Source organism: Scyliorhinus torazame, chromosome 27, assembly GCF_047496885.1.
Source record: "Scyliorhinus torazame isolate Kashiwa2021f chromosome 27, sScyTor2.1, whole genome shotgun sequence".
In the NCBI taxonomy this organism is placed as follows: domain Eukaryota; kingdom Metazoa; phylum Chordata; class Chondrichthyes; order Carcharhiniformes; family Scyliorhinidae; genus Scyliorhinus; species Scyliorhinus torazame.
Genome location: NC_092733.1, coordinates 40,761,661 through 40,783,066, shown reverse-complemented (window position 1 = coordinate 40,783,066; position 21,406 = coordinate 40,761,661). Strand labels below are relative to the sequence as shown.

The 21,406-nt window shown below is 51.4% G+C and overlaps 1 protein-coding gene across 1 annotated transcript in view; it reads right to left on the bottom strand.

Moving 5' to 3' along the window:
- Positions 1–20,297, bottom strand: part of LOC140403366 (zinc finger protein Gfi-1b-like) — a 131,796-nt gene extending 111,499 nt beyond the window's left edge. The window contains exon 1 of the mRNA XM_072491274.1: positions 20,094–20,297. The gene's annotated coding sequence lies outside the window, so the exon portion shown is untranslated. The remainder of the gene's footprint in view (positions 1–20,093) is intronic.
- Between the last annotated feature and the right edge of the window lie 1,109 nt (positions 20,298–21,406).

Sequence of the window (21,406 nt, the reverse complement as noted above, 5' to 3'; positions counted from 1 at the left end):
CAATCAGACCCTCAAAACTAAATTGGCTAAATTAAGAGCAGACACGGGACTGACATGGCTTAAGTTGCTCCCCGTTGCCCTCTTCCAGCTGCGGGTTACACCTGCGGGACTGGCCCGGCTCTCTCCCGCCGAGATTCTTTATGGCAGGCCTCTTAGAACTCCCTGGAGCCTGCAGGTTCCCAGACTGGTTCAGTTTCACCATATGACTGAAGAAATGACCACCTATGTTCTAGCCCTCACGCAAGTGCTCAAGGAACTCCGTGGCCAGGTCCGTGCGGCTCACCAGCCAACGCCCCCAGTACCTAGCTCACTTTCAGTCCAGCCCGGTAGTTATGTCATGGTCAAAAATTGGACTAGGAAGGGGTCGGAGCCGCGATGGGACGGGCCCTTCCAAGTTCTCCTTACCACCCCCACAGCAGTTAAAGTGGAGGGGCGAAGTGCTTGGGTCCACCTACATCACTGTAAATTGAGTCCATCTCCACTACTGTAAAAGGTCGGATACTAACCTGCCTCCCTTCTCCAGTGCTATTTTACAGGTGTGGAGCATGATGGAGTGGCTACGCATCGTCTGTCTGATATTTGGCCTCACTTCGCTTGGCGTGTTATTGGCGATGGACATGGAAAAGGGGAATATTATGTATCTGTGTAGCCCCAACCAATCTACAAGGATACATCACCTATGCAAAGGTGATGTTCTTCGCTGCCCCCATATACGAGGACTCATGGAAGGTCATCAAAGTTAAGGAGAATGCAGGAGTCATGAAGCAGTTGCACCGGTCCCGGCGATGGGAAGGGAACATTATATGGACATTGCCTTGTTTTTGGAATACATGTAAATTTGATTTTGGATGTGTTAAGAGTGGTACAATAAAGGTAAAATCAGGCTGTCAGAAGAGTGTAGGAAGAGGCTATGAGAAAGAGAAAGGGACTAGAGAGAGGACGGGGCGTATGAGAAGGGAAGTACAGCTAGAACGTAGGTTACCGGGAGATACACTTAAGTTAATTAAAGGCCAAACTGAGGAAAACCCAGGTAGTATGAATCTCTTCTACCAGATTTACCACCGTTTGTATGGCCAGGGACGGGTTGTCTGCTACCCAAACCCCGCAGCGGTGTCTAGGTTATTTTCTGTTTCACCGCTTTGGTGCACTCCCCAAACGGTGGTTCATTGTCAGCATTCCGAACCACTGCCCGATCAGGTCACTCTTCCTTACGATCCGGGTTCAGCACCACCGGCTATTTGCCTTCCCCTTCCTCGGGATAATCCCCATTCACAATATGATAGGCTGCGACGGTGGAGGGCGTACATACCTAGCCACTTCACTCCCAATAGGGATTCCCGGTCGTACGAGAATTGCTTCAGCAGTGAAGGATACGGCTGTTTGCTGGTAGAGGTGGGCACAAATATAACATGTCTGTTTCCCACCTGTACGGACAGGAGGTGCCATATCACCCAGGCGTCTGGCCAATGCGTTTGTTACAACACCACTTGCGTTCCATTGAACGCCGGCCTCCAGCTCCTCTGTGGCTGGGCGAATGTCTCTCATATCACTGTTGGGACTAGGGCTTTCCGCATTGCTGGGCGGCCCGAATGGGCATTTCAAAGTTGGATAAACTGGGCTACTGGGGGGTCCTTACGCAACTGATATACTGATTGTGATGCTAGCCTGCACACGGAGCAAGGATACTACTTTTTATTTAATGGTCCAGCGACCAACGTTTTGTCACCCCCATTTCCCCGCCGAATTGCTATTGGGACTCTAGTCCCTACCACAGTCCCCTGCCCTTCGGCGTGGAACCTGCATAATCAGTTAGCACGCCGGGCAGTCTCTGCTGAATTTTGCGAGAACTGGAAAAAACCTCAGGTTCTTGCACCCAACCGGGGCCACTCAGCCGGGTGGGGCATTCTGAGCGTATTGACACTGGGAGGTGTGGGGGGTTCCTTGGCTGTCAGTGATCGGAATTATTTTATTTGCGGCCTTACCATCTTGGGAAATGAAACCTTGGGAGCCCTCGGGGCAATAACCAAGGAGTTGTCTCAGCTACGGTTGTTTGCAATGCAGAACCGGTATGCTCTTGACTATCTTCTGGCCCGTGAGGGTGGGGTATGCGCCAAAGTACAGGGCAAGTGTATCATGGGAGTTCAGGACTTGACCGCTAACATCACTAAATTTATGGATCACATACGGGATCACTTGGACGGGATGCAGGATCCTGGCTCTTGGGGTAACTGGGGATTTGGAGGATGGAAGGACTGGTTGATAAATATGGCCATGTATCTAGTGGTAGCTATCGGCTGCATCTTTGTGAGCCTGGCCATCCTTAAATGTGTGATGGGTAGAATGCGGGGTGCACTGGATCAGATCACCGCCAAAAAAAATTTAACTGTTAAAATCCATGAGGGTGAGGCAGATGAAGGGGGCCTCAGACAGGAATTGGAAATGCAGCGACGGATCTTTTTAGATGAGGAACCGTAGCTATGGATTGGATAGTTCGGTTATCATGGAATGATAAAAGGAGGGAATGACGAATGTGATATAAAATAGTTACTTTAGAGATATTAGTTAATGTAATGTAGAAATAAGCCACTTTGATTCTGGCAGGTAGAGACAAAGGATTTGAGACCGCATGGAAAAAGCAGGAAGAGGTGTGTCTATGAGAGTGATGCTGCATTGATAGGGGCCGGAGAAAGGGATTGGAAGTGAGCCAATCAGAATAGATCAAACAAGCCAGGAGGGACATAGGATGACCTATGGGTGTCGAGTATGTGAAACTTGATGCCATTTGAATGTATGAGTACTGATCTCTTTGTCTGGGACCTTCACTTAATTCCCGGGACTGCAGACAGCAACATGTTGTCTGTATCACTGTGGACTAGGTAGCTTGCAAGCTGAATAAAATAACTTCTTTTTACTTGCAAATCCATCTCGACTTTTATTGAGGCCAGACTGACGGAGAAAGAAATTTGGGATTCAACACAGAGAGCCTGTTGTGTGCAGAGAGCCTCTTGTGTACAGAGACCCTGTTGTGTGCAGAGAGCCTGTTGTGTACAGAGAGCCTGTTGTGTACAGAGAGCCTGTTGTGTGCAGAGAGCCTCTTGTGTACAGAGACCCTGTTGTGTGCAGAGAGCCTGTTGTGTACAGAGAGCCTGTTGTGTACAGAGAACCTGTTGTGTACAGAGAGCCTGTTGTGTGCAGAGAGCCTCTTGTGTACAGAGACCCTGTTGTGTGCAGAGAGCCTGTTGTGTACAGAGAGCCTGTTGTGTACAGAGAGCCTGTTGTGTACAGAGAACCTGTTGTGTACAGAGAGCCTGTTGTGTACAGAGAGCCTGTTGTGTACAGAGACCCTGTTGTGTACAGGGACTGTGTTTGTCGTTTTCAGTTGTTACATTTTAAAGGGAAGTAAAAGGCTTCTATCCCTCACAAACATTTTGTTCAGAAACAAAAGGTTGTTACATTTTATTTTAACCAACATTTGTGGCAATTGGGAAAACATGACAGATTTTTATATTCCCGGAAAGTTAAGTTTCAGAGACAGGTTGAAGACAATAAAATCAAAATGAAAGAAGCAAGGAAAAATTTGAGCAGCGATGTAGATAAATTGAGGAGTGCGACCCTTGTGAAACCTCCTGGGATTGTCAATATGAGAAAGAGCTGCTGGCAAGAGTTCTGGGCTGGTAGAGATTCATTTCAAATCAGCCACCTAGTTAACCAGAAAAGTCTATCGGCTTCAAAAAATAGTTTTGCTTTGAATAGTTTTGCAGTTTCCTGAATTTCCACAGCAGAGTGGGAGTGAGGAAAGCCCTGTGATTTAGCTTTTCGACAGCAAATACTACAGTAATTTTTATATTTAAACTATAGAACATAGAACATAGAACGATACAGCGCAGTACAGGCCCTTCGGCCCACGATGTTGCACCGAAACAAAAGCCATCTAACCTACACTATACCATTATCATCCATATGTTTATCCAATAAACTTTTAAATGCCCTCAATGTTGGCGAGTTCACTACTGTAGCAGGTAGGGCATTCCACGGCCTCACTACTCTTTGCGTAAAGAACCTACCTCTGACCTCTGTCCTATATCTATTACCCCTCAGTTTAAAGCTCTGTCCCCTCGTGCCAGCCACTTCCATCCGCGGGAGAAGGCTCTCACTGTCCACCCTATCCAACCCCCTGATCATTTTGTATGCCTCTATTAAGTCTCCTCTTAACCTTCTTCTCTCCAACGAAAACAACATCAAGTCCATCAGCCTTTCCTCATAAGATTTTCCCTCCATACCAGGCAACATCCTGGTAAATCTCCTCTGCACCCGCTCCAAAGCCTCCACGTCCTTCCTATAATGCGGTGACCAGAACTGTACGCAATACTCCAAATGCGGCCGTACCAGAGTTTTGTACAGCTGCAACATGACCTCCTGACTCCGGAACTCAATCCCTCTACCAATAAAGGCCAACACTCCATAGGCCTTCTTCACAACCCTATCAACCTGGGTGGCAACTTTCAGGGATCTGTGTACATGGACACCTAGATCCCTCTGCTCATCCACACTTTAGCCAAATATTCCACATTCCTGTTATTCCTTCCAAAGTGAATCACCTCACACTTCTCTACATTAAACTCCATTTGCCACCTCTCAGCCCAGCTCTGCAGCTTATCTATATCCCTTTGTAACCTGCTACATCCTTCCACACTATCGACAACACCACCGACTTTAGTATCGTCTGCAAATTTACTCACCCACCCTTCTGCGCCTTCCTCTAGGTCATTGACAAGGGTGTTTATTTGTGGGTCTGGCCAAATAGAAAAATCTTTTTGGGAGAATGTTTCGTAAGACTAATTTTTACTATGGAAATGTAAACTTGCGTGTTCAAGTTTTCTTTTCTTATCTTAACAAATTTTTAATTGATTTTTTAAATCCCCAAAGCGTTACTGGAATTTGTGGCTCCTGAATTCAGTAAATGTGTCTTCTCATTGTCCTAATACAAAAAGCAGGTTGTGATGTGTGGGCCAGATTTGCCTGTCAGTTTTAGTTTGTGTGGCAAATGTCATCCGCCAGATCATAACAGATGGTATTGTGTACAGAGACCATCCGTGCTGTGTACAAAATGTGATGTGTCCAGAGACTGTGTTGTGTAGAGATTGTGTTGTGTGCAGAGACTATGTTGTGTGGATTATGTACAGAGGCCATGTTGTACACAAAGTCCATCCCGTATACAGCAACCATGCTGTGCAGCTTCATGTTCTGAGCAGAGGCTGTGTTGTATAATGTTTTATACACAAACCATGCTGTATAGAAACTGAGTTGTATACATAGTTAGTGTTGTGTCGAGGCCATGTTGTATACATGGTCTGTGTTGCATAGCGACTATGTTGTATGCATGGTCTGTGTTAGAACAAACAAAGAACAAAGAAATGTACAGCACAGGAACAGGCCCTTCGGCCCTCCAAGCCCGTGCCGACCATGCTGCCCGACTAAACTACCATCTTCTACACTTCCTGGGTCCGTATCCCTCTATTCCCATCCTATTCATGTATTTGTCAAGATGCCCCTTAAATGTCACTATCGTCCCTGCTTCCACCACCTCCTCCGGTAGCGGGTTCCAGGCACCCACTACCCTCTGTGTAAAAAACTTACCTCGTACATCTCCTCTAAACCCTGCCCCTCTCACCTTAAACCTATGCCCCCTAGTAATTGACTCCTATACCCTGGGGAAAAGCCTCTGACTATCCACTCTGTCTATGCCCCTCATAATTTTGCAGATCTCTATCAGGTCGCCCCTCAACCTCTATCGTTCCAGTGAGAACAAACCGAGTTTATTCAACCGCTCCTCATAGCTAATGCCCTCCATACCAGGCAACATCCTGGTAAATCTCTTCTGCACCCTCTCTAAAGCCTCCACATCCTTCTGGTAGTGTGGCGACCAGAATTGAACACTGTACTCCAAGTGTGGCCTAACTAAGGTTCTATACAGCTGCAACATGACTTGCCAATTCTTATACTCAATGCCCCGGCCAATGAAGGCAAGCATGCCGTATGCCTTCTTGACTACCTTCTCCACCTGTGTAGCCCCTTTCAGTGATCTGTGGACCTGTACTCCTAGATCTCTTTGACTTTAAATACTCTTGAGGGTTCTACCATTCACTGTATATTCCCTACCTGCATTAGACCTTCCAAAATGCATTACCTCACATTTGTCCTGATTAAACTCCATCTGCCATCTCTCCGCCCAAGCCTCCAAACAATCTAAATCCTGCTGTATCCTCTGACAGTCCTCATCGCTATCCGCAATTCCACTAACCTTTGTGTCGTCTGCAAACTTACTAATCAGACCAGTTACATTTTCCTCCAAATCATTTATATATACTACAAACAGCTAAGGTCCCAGCACTGATCCCTGAGGAACACCACTGGTCACAGCCCTCCAATTAGAAAAGCATCCTTCCATTGCTACTCTCTGCCTTCTATGACCTAGCCAGTTCTGTATCCACCTTGCCAGCTCACCTCTGATCCCGGGTGACTTCACCTTTTGTACTAGTCTACCACGAGGGTCCTTGTCAAAGGCCTGACTAAAGTCCATATTGACAACATCCACTGCCCTACCTGTATCAATCATCTTTGTGACCTCCTCGAAAAACTCTATCAAGTTAGTGAGACACGGCCTCCCCTTCACAAAACCATGCTGCCTCTCACTACTGCGTCCATTTGCTTCCAAATGAGAGTAGATCCTGTCTCGAAGAATTCTCTCCAGTAATTTCCCTACCACTGAAGTAAGGCTCACCGGCCTGTAGTTCCCTGGATTATCCTTGCTACCCTTCTTAAACAGAGGAACAACATTGGCTATTCTCCAGTCCTCCGGGACATCCCCTGAAGACAGTGAGGATCCAAAGATTTCAGCAATTTCCTCTCCAGCCTCCTTCAGTATTCTGGGGTAGATCCCAACAGGCCCTGGGGACTTATCTACCTTAATATTTTTTAAACCGCCCAACACCTCGTCTTTTTGGATCTCAATGTGACCCAGGCTATCAACACACCCTTCTCCAGACTCAACATCTACAAATTCCTTCTTTTTTGGTGAATACTGATGAAAAGTATTCATTTAGTACCTCGCCCATTTCCTCAGGCTCCACACATAGATTCCCTTGCCTATCCTTCAGTGGGCCAACCCTTTCCCTGGCTACCCTCTTGCTTTTCATGTACGTGTAAAAAGCCTTAGGATTTTCCTTAACCCTATTTGCCAATGACTTTTCGTAACCCCTTCTAGCCCTCCTGACTCCTTGCTTAAGTTCCTTCCTACTTTCCTTATATTCTACACAGGCTTCGTCTGTTCCCAGCCTTTTAGCCCTGACAAATGCCTCCTTTTTCTTTTTGACGAGGCATTCAATATCTCTCGTTATCCAAGGTTCCCGAAAATTGCCGTATTTATCCTTCTGCCTCACAGGAACATGCCGGTCCTGAATTCCTTTCAACTGACACTTGAAAGCCTCCCACATGTCAGATGTTGATTTGCCCTCAAACATCCGCCCCCAATCTATGTTCTTCAGTTCCCGCCTAATATTGTTATAATTAGCCTTCCCCCAATTTAGCACATTCACCCTCGGACCACGCTTATCCTTGTCCACCAGCACTTTAAATCTTACTGAATTGTGGTCACTGTTCCCGAAATGCTCCCCTACTGAAACATCTACCACCTGGCCGGGCTCATTCCCCAATATCAGGTCCAGTACCGCCCCTTCCCTAGTTGGACTGTCGACATATTGTTTTAAGGAGCCCTCCTGGATGCTCCTTACAAACTCCGCCCCATCTAAGCCCCTGGCACTAAGTGAGTCCCAGTCAATATTGGGGAAGTTGAAGTCTCCCATCACCACAACCCTGTTGTTTTTACTCTTTTCCAAAATCTGTCTACCTATCTGCTCCTCTATCTCCCGCTGGCTGTTGGGAGGCCTGTAGTATACCCCCAACATTGTGACTGCACCCTTCTTATTCCTGATCTCTACCCATATAGCCTCACTGCCCTCTGAGGTGTCCTCTCGCTGTATAGCTGTGATATTCTCCCGAACCAGTAGCGCAACTCCGCCTCCCCTTTTACATCCCCCTCTATCCCGCCTGAAACATCTAAATCCTGGAACGTTTAGCTGCCAATCCTGCCCTTCCCTCAACCAGGTCTCTGTCATGGCAACAACATCATAGTTCCAAGTACTAATCCAAGCTCTAAGTTCATCTGCCTTACCCGTAATACTTCTTGCATAGCGACCATGTTGTATTGTTCTGTGTTGCATGGTGACCATGGGCGGGATTCTCCGCAAACTGGCGCGATGTCCGCTACCTGGCGCCAAAAGCGGCGCGGGTCAGTCCGGCGCCGGGCCGCCCCAAAGGTGCGGAAGTGGTTTCCGCTCCGCCGGCTGGCGGGAAAGGCCTTTGGCGCCACGCCAGCCGGGGGCAGCACGGTAGCACAGTGGTTAGCACAGTTGCTTCACAGCTACAGGGTCCCAGGTTCGATTCCCGGCTTGGGTCACTGTCTGTGCGGAGTTTGCACGTCCTCCCCGTGTGTGCGTGGGTTTCCTCCGGGTGCTCCGGTTTCCTCCCACAGTCCAAAGATGTGCAGGTTGGGTGGATTGGCCATGCTAAATTGCCCCTTAGTGTCCAAAATTGCCCTTAGTGTTGGGTGGGGTTACTGGGTTATGGGGATAGGGTGGAGGTGTTGACCTTGGGTAGGGTGCTCTTTCCAAGAGACGGTGCGGACTCAATGGGCCGAATGGCCTCCTTCTGCACTGTAAATTCTATGATTCTATGATAACTATGACTTCGCCGGGCGACACATGCGCGGGAGCGTCAGCGGCTGCTCACGGCATCCCCGCGCATGCGCAGGGGAGGGGTCTCTTCCGCCTCCGCCATAGTGAAGACCATGGCAAAGGCGGAAGAAAAAGAGTGCCCCCACGGCACAGGACCGCCCGCCGATGGGTGGGCCCCGATCGCGGGCCAGGCCACCTTGGGGGCACCCCCCGGGGCCAGATTGCCCCGTGCCCCCCCAGGACACCGGTGCCCGCCCACGCCGCCTTGTCCCGCCGTTCACAAGGTGGGTCAATCCACGCCGGCGGGAGAGGGTTGACAGCGGCGGGACTTCGGCCCATCGCGGGCCGGAGAATCGCCGGGGGTGGGCCCACCGACCGGCACGATTCCCGCTCCCATCGAATCTCTGGTGGCGGAGAATTCGGGACACGGCGGGGGCGGGATTCACGCCAACCCCCTGCGATTCTCCGACCCGGTGGAGGGGCGGAGAATCGCACCACATGTTCTGTACACAGGCTGTGTCATGTAGAGACCGTGTTGTATACACAGACCGTAGTGTGTAGAGACCATGTTGTCCAGACAGACTGTGTCATGTAGAGACCGTGTTGTATAGACAGGCCATTTCCTGTAGGAGTGATGCGGTATTCACAGACCGTGTTGTGTGCAGACTGTGTTGAATACACAGACTGTGCTGTGTAGATACCGTATAATATACACAGGCAGTGTTGTGTAAAGGCCATGGTGTACACACAGGCCATATTGTTTGGGGACTGTGTTTTATACACAGGTCGTGTTGTGTAAAAGCTGCGTTGTGTAAACCAAAAGAGACTTTAGAACATAGAACATACAGTGCAGATGGAGGCCATTCAGCCCATCGAGACTGCACCGACCCAGTTAAGCCCTCACTTCCACCCTATCCCCATAACCCAATAACCCCTCCTAACCTTTTTGGTCACTAAGGGCAATTTATCATGGCCAATCCACCTAACCTGCACATCTTTGGACTGTGGGAGGAAACCGGAGCACCCGGAGGAAACCCACACACACACAGGGAGAATGTGCAGACTCCGTACAGACAGTGACCCAGCGGGGAATCGAACCTGGGACCCTGGAGCTGTGAAGCCACAGTGCTAACCACTTGTGCCTCCGTGCTGCCCGTAGCAGGACAATCAATAATAATAATAATCTGTTATTGTCACAAGTAGGCTTCAATGAAGTTACTGTGAAAAGCCCCTAGTCGCCACATTCCGGCGCCTGTTTGGGGAGGCTGGTACGGGAATTGAACCCGCGCTGCTGGCCTTGTTCTGCATAGCAAACCAGCTGTCTAGCCCACTAAGCTAAACCAGCCCCTATAGAAAGCAGTGGCAGGATCAATTCAGAGTCAGCGTGGATTTATGAAGGGAAAATCATGCTTGACAAATCTGTTGGAATTCTTTGGGCCGAGAAGTGGCAGATGGAGTTTAACCCTGATAAGTGCGAGGTGATTCAATTTGGTCGGACAAATTTGTTCAAAGACTATTTCCTCGGGTGGATGTAGCTGTTACAAGGGGGCATAACTATAAGGTTCAGGGTGGGAGATATAGGAGGGATGTCCGAGGTAGTTTCTTTACTCAGAGAGTGGTTAGGGTGTGGAATGGACTGCCTGCTGTGATAGTGGAGTCGGACACTTTAGGAACTTTCAAGCGGTTATTGGATAGGCACATGGAGCACACCAGAATGACAGGGAGTGGGACAGCTTGATCTTGGTTTCGGACAATGCTTGGCACAACATCGAGGGCCGAAGGGCCTGTTTTATGTTCTATGTAACCAGTACAGTTGACAAGGGGGAGCCAGTAGATGTGGTATATTTGGACTTTCAGAAGGTGTTTGACAAAGTCATGCACAAGAGATTATTGTGTAAAATTAGAACATAGGTTGAGAGGGTTGTTAAGAAGGCGTACGGTGTGTTAGCTTTTATTGGTAGAGGGATTGCGTTTCGGAGCCATGAGGTCATGTTGCAGCTGTACAAAACTCTGGTGTGGCCGCATTTGGAGTATTGCGTGCAATTCTGGTCGTCGCATTATAGGAAGGATGTGGAAGCATTGGAAAGGGTGCAGAGGAGATTTACCAGGATGTTGCCTGGTATGGAGGGAAGATCTTATGAGGAAAGGCTGAGGGACTTGAGGCTGTTTTCATTAGAGAGAAGAAGGTTAAGAGGTGACTTAATTGAGGCAGACAAGATGATCAGAGGATTGGATAGGGTGGACAGTGAGAGCCTTTTTCCTCGGATGGTGATGTCTAGCACGAGGGGACATAGCTTTAAATTGAGGGGAGATAGATATAAGACAGGTGTCAGAGGTAGGTTCTTTACTCATAGATTGTATGGGTGTGGAATGCCCTGCCTGCAACAGTAGTGGACTCGCCAACATTAAGGGCATTTCAATGGTCATTGGATAGACATATGGACGATAAGGGAATAGTGAAGATGGGCTTTAGAGTGGTTTCACAGGTCGGCGCAACATCGAGGGCCAAAGGGCTGTTATGTTCTATGTTCTATGTTCTAAAGCGCATGGGAGGGGGAAATGTATTGAGGTGGATAGAAAACTGGTTGGCAGGGAGGAAACAAAGAGTAGGGATTAATGGGTCCTTTTCAAATTGGCAGGCAGTAACCAGTGGGGTACCACAGGGATCAGTGCTGGGACTCCAGCTATTCACAATATATATCAATGATTTGGATGATGGAACAAAATGTAACATCTGAAAGTTTGCAGATGATACCAAGTTGGGTGGGAGGGTGAATTGTGACGAGGATGCAGGGATCCTACAGCAAGATCTGGACAGGTTGGGCGAGTGGGCAAATCAATGGTAAATGCAGTATAATTTGGATAAGTGTGAGGTTATTCATTTCGGAAGCAAAAACAGGAAGGCAGATTACTACCTGAATGGTTGTAAATTGGGAGAGGGGAGTGTGCAGCGGGACCTGGGTGTCCTCGTGCACCAGTCGCTGAAGGTAAGCAGGCGGTAAAGAAGGCGGTAAAGAAGGCTAATGGTATGTTGGCCTTCATTGCGAGAGGTTTCGAGTATCGAAGCAGTGATGTGTTGCTGTAATTGTACAGGGCCTTGGTGAGGCCACACCTGGAGTATTGTGGGCAGTTTTGGTCTCCTTCTCTGAGGAAGGATGTTCTTGCTCTCGAGGGGGTGCAGCGAAGGTTTACCAGACTGATTCCAGGGATGGCGGGACTGTCACCATGAGGAGAGATTGACGAGGTTGGGGTTGTTCTCGCTGGAGTTCAGAAGAATGAGGGGGGATCTCACAGAGACTTATAAAATTCTAACAGGACTAGACTAGTTTGGGCAGCACGATAGCACAGTGGTTAGCACTGTGGCTTCACAGCGCCAGGGTCCCAGGTTCGATTCCCGGCTTGGGTCACTGTCTGTGCGGAGTCTGCACATCCTCCCCTTGTGTGCGTGGGTTTCCTCCGGGTGCTCCGGTTTCCTCCCTCACTCCAAAGATGTGCAGATTAGGTGGATTGGCCATGATCAATTGCCCTTAGTGTCCAAAAAAAGGTAAGGTGGGGTTATGGGGACAGGGTGGAGGTGTGGGCTTAGGTAGGGTGCTCTTTCCAAGAGCCGGTGCAGACTTGATGGGCCGAATGGCCTCCTTCTGCACTGTAAATTCTCTGATTCGGTGTCTGTAGACAGGGTAGATGCAGGGAAGATGTTACCAATGATGGGTGTGTCCAGAACCAGGGGCCACGGTCTGAGGATTCAGGGTAAACCATTTCGGACAGAGATGAGGAGACATTTCTTCACCCAAAGAGTGGTGAGCCTGTGGAATTCATTACCACAGGAAGTAGTTGATGCTAAAACTTTGAATATTTTCAAGAGGCGGCTGGATATAGCACTTGGGGAGAATGGGAGCAAAGGCTATGGGGAGAAAGCAGGATTAGGCTATTGAGTTGGATGATCAGCCATGATGGTGATGAATGGCGGAGCAGGCTCGAAGGGCCAAAAGGCCTCCTCCTGCTCCTATCTTTTCCGTGCATGTTTGTGTGTAAAATGCTGCAAAATCTCAGCAGGTCTGGCAGCAAGCACGTTGAACAGGCTGCAGACGGTGAAATTCAGCAGATTCTCCCTTTCACAAAACAGCCACACTTCACTCACTGAACCTGAAACCCTGACTGGGGAAGGAGGGTTTGAGTGAAACCTTGAACCTGTAACAAGACTCTCCCGAGAGGGTCTCCTACAGGGAGAGAATTTAATCCAATTGGATTTCATGTAGCTACTGGAAGCTTTTTAAAAATGTTTTCGTTTATGAGATATGGGCGTCGCTGGTTAGGCCAACATTTATTCCCATCCCTAGTTCCGTTCAGAAGCTGGGGGTGCACTGCCTCTTGAACCGCTGCAGTCCTAGAGGTGTAGGTACACCCTGTGTGCTGTTAGGGAGGGAGTTCCAGGATGTTACCCCAGCGACAGCGAAGGAACGGCCGATATAGTGAGTGACTTGGACGCAAACTTCTCCACAAAATCCTGGAACCTTTCCCCTGAGTGGACGGATCAATAACCAGGGGGCAGAGAGTTACGGTGAGGAGCAGGAGGGGGTTTGAGGAAAAACATTTTCACCCAGAGAGTGATGGGAGTCTGGAACTGGCTGCCTGGAACAACATTGAAGAAGCATTTAGATGAGCATTTGAAAGGCCAAAGCAGACAAGGCTGCGGACCAGGTGCGGGAGAATGGGATTAGGATAGTTACGTGCTTGATGGCCAGTGCAGTCCCGGTGGGCCAAAGGACCTCTTTCCCTGCTGTAAAACTCTATGACCCTCTTAAGGGGAAAAGTACCTCCCTATCCACCCTGTCCCTGTCCCTCATAATTCTGTCCAAATCGCTCAGCTCCCTCCTCAGCCCTCTCTGCTCCAGAGGAAACATTCCCAGCCGCTCCAGTCTCTCTCGATAGCTGAAACATTGCAGCCTGGGCAACATCCTGGTCAGTCTCCCCTGCACCCTCTCTAATGCACTCACTGCTATAGTGTGGTGACCAGAACTGCCCAGGAGTCAGACTGGACAGGGCTCAGGGTCAGGGGTCAGACTGGACAGGGCTCAGGGTCAGGGGTCAGACTGGACAGGGCTCAGGGTCAGGGGTCAGACTGGACAGGGCTCAGGGTCAGGGGTCAGACTGGACAGGGCTCAGGGTCAGGGGTCAGACTGGACAGGGCTCAGGGTCAGGGGTCAGACTGGACAGGGCTCAGGGTCAGGGGTCAGACTGGACAGGGCTCAGGGGTCAGACTGGACAGGGCTCAGGGTCAGGGGTCAGACTGGACAGGGCTCAGGGTCAGGGGTCAGACTGGACAGGGCTCAGGGTCAGGGGTCAGACTGGACAGGGCTCAGGGTCAGGGGTCAGACTGGACAGGGCTCAGGGTCAGGGGTCAGACTGGACAGGGCTCAGGGTCAGGGGTCAGACTGGACAGGGCTCAGGGTCAGGGGTCAGACTGGACAGGGCTCAGGGTCAGGGGTCAGACTGGACAGGGCTCAGGGTCAGGGGTCAGACTGGACAGGGCTCAGGGTCAGCAGGTGAATGCTGGGTTGGAATCTCCATGGAATGAAACTGTTCCTCTTTCTCTCTCTCTTTCTCTCTCTCTTTCTCTCTCTCACAAACACATCCCTCAGATGGAACCATTCACAATGATCATAGTGTCCAGGATTCACACACACACACAGTCATTTAACTAAAATCTCTCATTCACACAATTGTCTGAACCGAAATCGGAATAACTGATGGTTTGTGTATTTGGAATAATCAGTAACTATTTGACTTCTGATCAAAGTATTTCACTCAGTTATTGTCAGATTTTAGCCGAGGTTTGCAGGGTTAGTGAGTGCCTCGAAGTCTTGGCTCTTCACCGTGTGAGACAGGTATTCCACTATAGTCGAATATGCTGTTCGATGGAACATCAAGGCCATGAACTCAAGGGTAGTCAGTGTGTGTGGGACCCGTACCCCAGTGAGAGTCAGTGTGTGTGGAACCCGTACCCCAGTGAGAGTCAGTGTGTGGGACCCGTACCCCAGTGAGAGTCAGTGTGTGTGGAACCCGTACCCCAGTGAGAGTCAGTGTGTGGGACCCGTACCCCAGTGAGAGTCAGTGTGTGTGGGGCCCGTACCCCAGTGAGAGTCAGTGTGTGTGGGACCCGTACCCCAGTGAGAGTCAGTGTGTGTGGGACTGTACCCCAGTGAGAGTCAGTGTGTGTGGGACAGTACCCCAGTGAGAGTCAGTGTGTGTGGGACCCGTACCCCAGTGAGAGTCAGTGTGCGTGGGACTGTACCCCAGTGAGAATCAGTGTGTGTGGGACCCGTACCCCAGTGAGAGTCAGTGTGTGTGGGACCCGTACCCCAGCGAGTCAGTGTGTGTGGGACCCGTACCCCAGTGAGAGTCAGTGTGTGTGGGACCCGTACCCCAGTGAGAGTCAGTGTGTGTGGGGCCCGTACCCCAGTGAGAGTCAGTGTGTGGGACCCGTACCCCAGTGAGAGTCAGTGTGTGTGGGACCCGTACCCCAGTGAGAGTCAGTGTGTGTGGAACCCGTACCCCAGTGAGAGTCAGTGTGTGTGGGACCCGTACCCCAGTGAGAGTCAGTGTGTGTGGAACTGTACCCCAGTGAGAGTCAGTGTGTGTGGGACCCGTACCCCAGTGAGAGTCAGTGTGTGTGGGACCCGTACCCCAGTGAGAGTCAGTGTGTGTGGGTTCCTTACCCCAGTGAGAGTCAGTGTGTGGGACCCGTACCCCAGTGAGAGTCAGTGTGTGTGGGACCCGTACCCCAGTGGGAGTCAGTGTGTGTGGGACTGTACCCCAGTGAGAGTCAGTGTGTGTGGAACCCGTACCCCAGTGAGAGTCAGTGTATGTGGAACTGTACCCCAGTGAGAGTCAGTGTGTGTGGAACCCGTACCCCAGTGAGAGTCAGTGTGTGTGGAACCCATACCCCAGTGAGAGTCAGTGTGTGTGGGACTGTACCCCAGTGAGAGTCAGCGTGTGTGGAACCCGTACCCCAGTGAGAGTCAGTGTGTGTGGGACCCGTATCCCAGTAAGAGTCAGTGTGTGTGGAACCCATTCCTCAGTGACCCAGAGACCCCAGTGAGAATCAGTGTGTGTGGAACCTGTACCCCAGTGAGAGTCAGTGTGTGGGACCCGTACCCCGGTGAGAGTCAGTGTGTGTGGGACCCGTACTCCAGTGAGAGTCAGTGTGTGTGGGACCCGTACCCCAGTGAGAGTCAGTGTGTGTGGGACCCGTTCCTCAGTGAGAGTCAGTGTGTGTGGAACTGTATCCCAGTGAGAGTCAGTGTGTGTGGGGCCCGTATCCCAGTGAGAGTCAGTGTGTGTGGAACTGTATCCCAGTGAGAGTCAATGTGTGTGGGACCCGTACCCCAGTGAGAGTCGGTGTGTGTGGGACCCGTACCCCAGTGAGAGTCAATGTGTGTGGGACCCGTACCCCAGTGAGAGTCAGTGTGTGTGGGACCCGTACCCCAGTGAGAGTCAGTGTGTGTGGAACCCATACCCCAGTGAGAGTCAGTGTGTGTGGAACTGTATCCCAGTGAGAGTCAGTGTGTGTGGAACCCATACCCCAGTGAGAGTCAGTGTGTGTGGAACCCATACCCCAGTGAGAGTCAGTGTGTGTGGGACCCGTATCCCAGTGAGAGTCAGTGTGTGTGGAACCCATACCCCAGTGAGAGTCAGTGTGTGTGGAACTGTATCCCAGTGAGAGTCAGTGTGTGTGGAACCCGTACCCCAGTGAGAGTCAGTGTGTGTGGAACCCGTTCCTCAGTGAGAGTCAGTGTGTGTGGAACTGTACCCCAGTGAGAGTCAGTGTGTGTGGAACTGTATCCCAGTGAGAGTCAGTGTGTGTGGAACCCGTTCCTCAGTGAGAGTCAGTGTGTGTGGGACCCGTACCCCAGTGAGAGTCAGTGTGTGTGGAACTGTACCCCAGTGAGAGTCAGTGTGTGTGGAACTGTACCCCAGTGAGAGACAGTGTGTGTGGAACTGTACCCCAGTGAGAGACAGTGTGTGTTGAACCCATACCCCAGTGAGAGTCAGTGTGTATGGGACCCGTACCCCAGTGAGAGTCAGTGTGTGTGGGACCCGTACCCCAGTGAGAGTCAGTGTGTGGGACCCGTACCCCAGTGAGAGTCAGTGTGTGTGGAACTGTATCCCAGTGAGAGTCAGTGTGTGTGGAACCCGTTCCTCAGTGAGAGTCAGTGTGTGTGGGACCCGTACCCCAGTGAGAGTCAGTGTGTGTGGGACCCGTACCCCAGTGAGAGTCAGTGTGTGTGGGACCCGTACCCCAGTGAGAGTCAGTGTGTGTGGAACCCGTTCCTCAGTGAGAGTCAGTGTGTGTGGAACTGTACCCCAGTGAGAGTCAGTGTGTGTGGAACTGTATCCCAGTGAGAGTCAGTGTGTGTGGAACCCGTTCCTCAGTGAGAGTCAGTGTGTGTGGGACCCGTACCCCAGTGAGAGTCAGTGTGTGTGGAACTGTACCCCAGTGAGAGTCAGTGTGTGTGGAACTGTACCCCAGTGAGAGACAGTGTGTGTGGAACTGTACCCCAGTGAGAGACAGTGTGTGTGGAACCCATACCCCAGTGAGAGTCAGTGTGTGTGGGACCCGTACCCCAGTGAGAGTCAGTGTGTGGGACTCGTACCCCAGTGAGAGTCAGTGTGTGTGGAACTGTATCCCAGTGAGAGTCAGTGTGTGTGGAACCCGTTCCTCAGTGAGAGTCAGTGTGTGTGGGACCCGTACCCCAGTGAGAGTCAGTGTGTGTGGGACCCGTACCCCAGTGAGAGTCAGTGTGTGTGGGACCCGTACCCCAGTGAGAGTCAGTGTGTGTGGGACCCGTACCCCAGTGAGAGTCAGTGTGTGTGGAACCCGTTCCTCAGTGAGAGTCAGTGTGTGTGGAACTGTACCCCAGTGAGAGTCAGTGTGTGTGGAACTGTATCCCAGTGAGAGTCAGTGTGTGTGGAACCCGTTCCTCAGTGAGAGTCAGTGTGTGTGGGACCCGTACCCCAGTGAGAGTCAGTGTGTGTGGAACTGTACCCCAGTGAGAGTCAGTGTGTGTGGAACTGTACCCCAGTGAGAGACAGTGTGTGTGGAACTGTACCCCAGTGAGAGACAGTGTGTGTGGAACCCGTACCCCAGTGAGAGTCAGTGTGTGTGGGACCCGTACCCCAGTGAGAGTCAGTGTGTGTGGAACCCGTTCCTCAGTGAGAGTCAGTGTGTGTGGAACTGTACCCCAGTGAGAGTCAGTGTGTGTGGAACTGTATCCCAGTGAGAGTCAGTGTGTGTGGAACCCGTTCCTCAGTGAGAGTCAGTGTGTGTGGGACCCGTACCCCAGTGAGAGTCAGTGTGTGTGGAACTGTACCCCAGTGAGAGTCAGTGTGTGTGGAACTGTACCCCAGTGAGAGACAGTGTGTGTGGAACTGTACCCCAGTGAGAGACAGTGTGTGTGGAACCCATACCCCAGTGAGAGTCAGTGTGTGTGGGACCCGTTCCTCAGTGAGAGTCAGTGTGTGTGGAACTGTACCCCAGTGAGAGTCAGTGTGTGTGGGACCCGTACCCCAGTGAGAGTCAGTGTGTGTGGAACTGTACCCCAGTGAGAGACAGTGTGTGTGGAACTGTACCCCAGTGAGAGACAGTGTGTGTGGAACCCATACCCCAGTGAGAGTCAGTGTGTGTGGGACCCGTACCCCAGTGAGAGTCAGTGTGTGGGACTCGTACCCCAGTGAGAGTCAGTGTGTGTGGAACTGTATCCCAGTGAGAGTCAGTGTGTGTGGAACCCGTTCCTCAGTGAGAGTCAGTGTGTGTGGGACCCGTACCCCAGTGAGAGTCAGTGTGTGTGGGACCCGTACCCCAGTGAGAGTCAGTGTGTGTGGGACCCGTACCCCAGTGAGAGTCAGTGTGTGTGGGACCCGTACCCCAGTGAGAGTCAGTGTGTGTGGAACCCGTTCCTCAGTGAGAGTCAGTGTGTGTGGAACTGTACCCCAGTGAGAGTCAGTGTGTGTGGAACTGTATCCCAGTGAGAGTCAGTGTGTGTGGAACCCGTTCCTCAGTGAGAGTCAGTGTGTGTGGGACCCGTACCCCAGTGAGAGTCAGTGTGTGTGGAACTGTACCCCAGTGAGAGTCAGTGTGTGTGGAACTGTACCCCAGTGAGAGACAGTGTGTGTGGAACTGTACCCCAGTGAGAGACAGTGTGTGTGGAACCCGTACCCCAGTGAGAGTCAGTGTGTGTGGGACCCGTACCCCAGTGAGAGTCAGTGTGTGTGGAACCCGTTCCTCAGTGAGAGTCAGTGTGTGTGGAACTGTACCCCAGTGAGAGTCAGTGTGTGTGGAACTGTATCCCAGTGAGAGTCAGTGTGTGTGGAACCCGTTCCTCAGTGAGAGTCAGTGTGTGTGGGACCCGTACCCCAGTGAGAGTCAGTGTGTGTGGAACTGTACCCCAGTGAGAGTCAGTGTGTGTGGAACTGTACCCCAGTGAGAGACAGTGTGTGTGGAACTGTACCCCAGTGAGAGACAGTGTGTGTGGAACCCATACCCCAGTGAGAGTCAGTGTGTGTGGGACCCGTTCCTCAGTGAGAGTCAGTGTGTGTGGAACTGTACCCCAGTGAGAGTCAGTGTGTGTGGGACCCGTACCCCAGTGAGAGTCAGTGTGTGTGGAACTGTACCCCAGTGAGAGTCAGTGTGTGTGGGACCCGTACCCCAGTGAGAGTCAGTGTGTGTGGGACCCGTACCCCAGTGAGAGTCAGTGTGTGTGGAACCCGTACCCCAGTGAGAGTCAGTGTGTGTGGAACTGTATCCCAGTGAGAGTCAGTGTGTGTGGGACCCGTACCCCAGTGAGAGTCAGTGTGTGTGGGACCCGTACCCCAGTGAGAGTCAGTGTGTGTGGGACCCGTACCCCAGTGAGAGTCAGTGTGTGTGGGGCCCGTACCCCAGTGAGAGTCAGTGTGTGTGGGACCCGTATCCCAGTGAGAGTCAGCGTGTGTGGGACCCGTACCCCAGTGAGAGTCAGTGTGTGTGGGACCCGTATCCCAGTGAGAGTCAGTGTGTGTGGGGCCCGTACCCCAGTGAGAGTCAGTGTGTGTGGGACCCGTACCCCAGTGAGAGTCAGTGTCTGACTGTTCTGCCTGATATTTTGACAGTAAAACAATTACTAAACACGGCGTTCTGTACTGGGGAAGCTATGTTGCCAGAGCCACTGTCGCTCTATAAATAACGTCGCCTGCGATGCGCTGTGTTTTTGACCCACCGCCAATGTCAGAGGTTTCATAAATGCCGAGGCTGTGTGTACTCACGGTGTAAAGGGACGTTCCTCACCCTGAGTGAGCGAGACTCCTCCCGAAGGTGAAGACAGCGGAGTGAAGTCCAAATCAATCAATGGATTGGATAAAAGTGAGGCGAGGGTGATCCACCATGCGTCTCCGCACACTGTGTGTGAGGGCGAACAGAACGACTGCTGCCTCCAGTCCCGGCCCAGACTGAAACCACAGCTTCCCTTCTCAACCAGAGTCCTTACCAGCGGCTAACAGCGGGCGGGGGAGGGGTTGTTTACCCAGAACGACTCAATCTCCCCCCCATCACACCCCACTCCCCCAATGCCACAGCAAAGGATCAAACTCTGAGACGATTAACATGCAGTGGCCTCGCACTTGGCCATTGGATTATAGTTTCCAGATTGAATACATTTGTCCAATGCCGAGGGCTGATGTTTGAAGTGGGTTTCGGAGTTTCAGACTCTGACAGCCTGGGGGTGCTGGTTAACACAAAACATCGCAGAGGCACCGGGGAAAATCACGCTGGATAAATATTGTTACGTTCCCGTCCACACTCTCATCGCCTTAAGTCTCAGGAAGGGACAATTTTATTTCTTTTTAACCTTTCACAGGATGCGCACCTCAATGGTTAGGCCCGGCATTTATTGCCATCCCTAGTTGCCCTTCAGGAGGTGGGGGTGAGCTGCCTTCTTGAGCCGCTGCAGTCCCGGAGGTGTAGGTACACCCACTGTGCTGTTAGAGGGAGTTCCAGGATGTTGTCCCAGCGACAGCGAAGGAAAGGCCGATACATTCCCGAGTCAGGGTGGTGAGTGACTTGGAGGGGACCCTCCAGGTGGTGGGGTTCCCAGGTATCTGCTGCTCTTGTCCTTCTAGATGGTAGCGGCCGTGGATTTGGAAGGTGCTGTCTGAGGAACCATGGTGAGTTACTGCAGTGCATCTTGTAGATGGTGCACACGCCAGCCACTGTGCGTCGGTGGAGGGAGTGAATCATAGAATTCCTACTGTGCAGAATAAGGCCATTTGGCCCATCGAGTCTGCACCGACCCTCTGAAAGAGCAACCTACTTTAGGGCAGCACGGTAGCACAAGTGGATAGCACTGTGGCTTCACAGCTCCAGGGCCCCAGGTTCGATTCCCCGCTGGGTCACTGTCTGTGCGGAGCCTACACGTCCTCCCCGTGTCTGCGTGGGTTTCCTCCGGGTGCTCCGGTTTCCTCCCACAGTCCAAAGATGTGCAGGTTGGGTGGATTGGCCATGATAAATTGCCCTTAGTGTCCAAGAAGGTTAGGAGGGTTATTGGGTTACGGGGATAGGGTGGAAGTGAGGGCTTAATGTG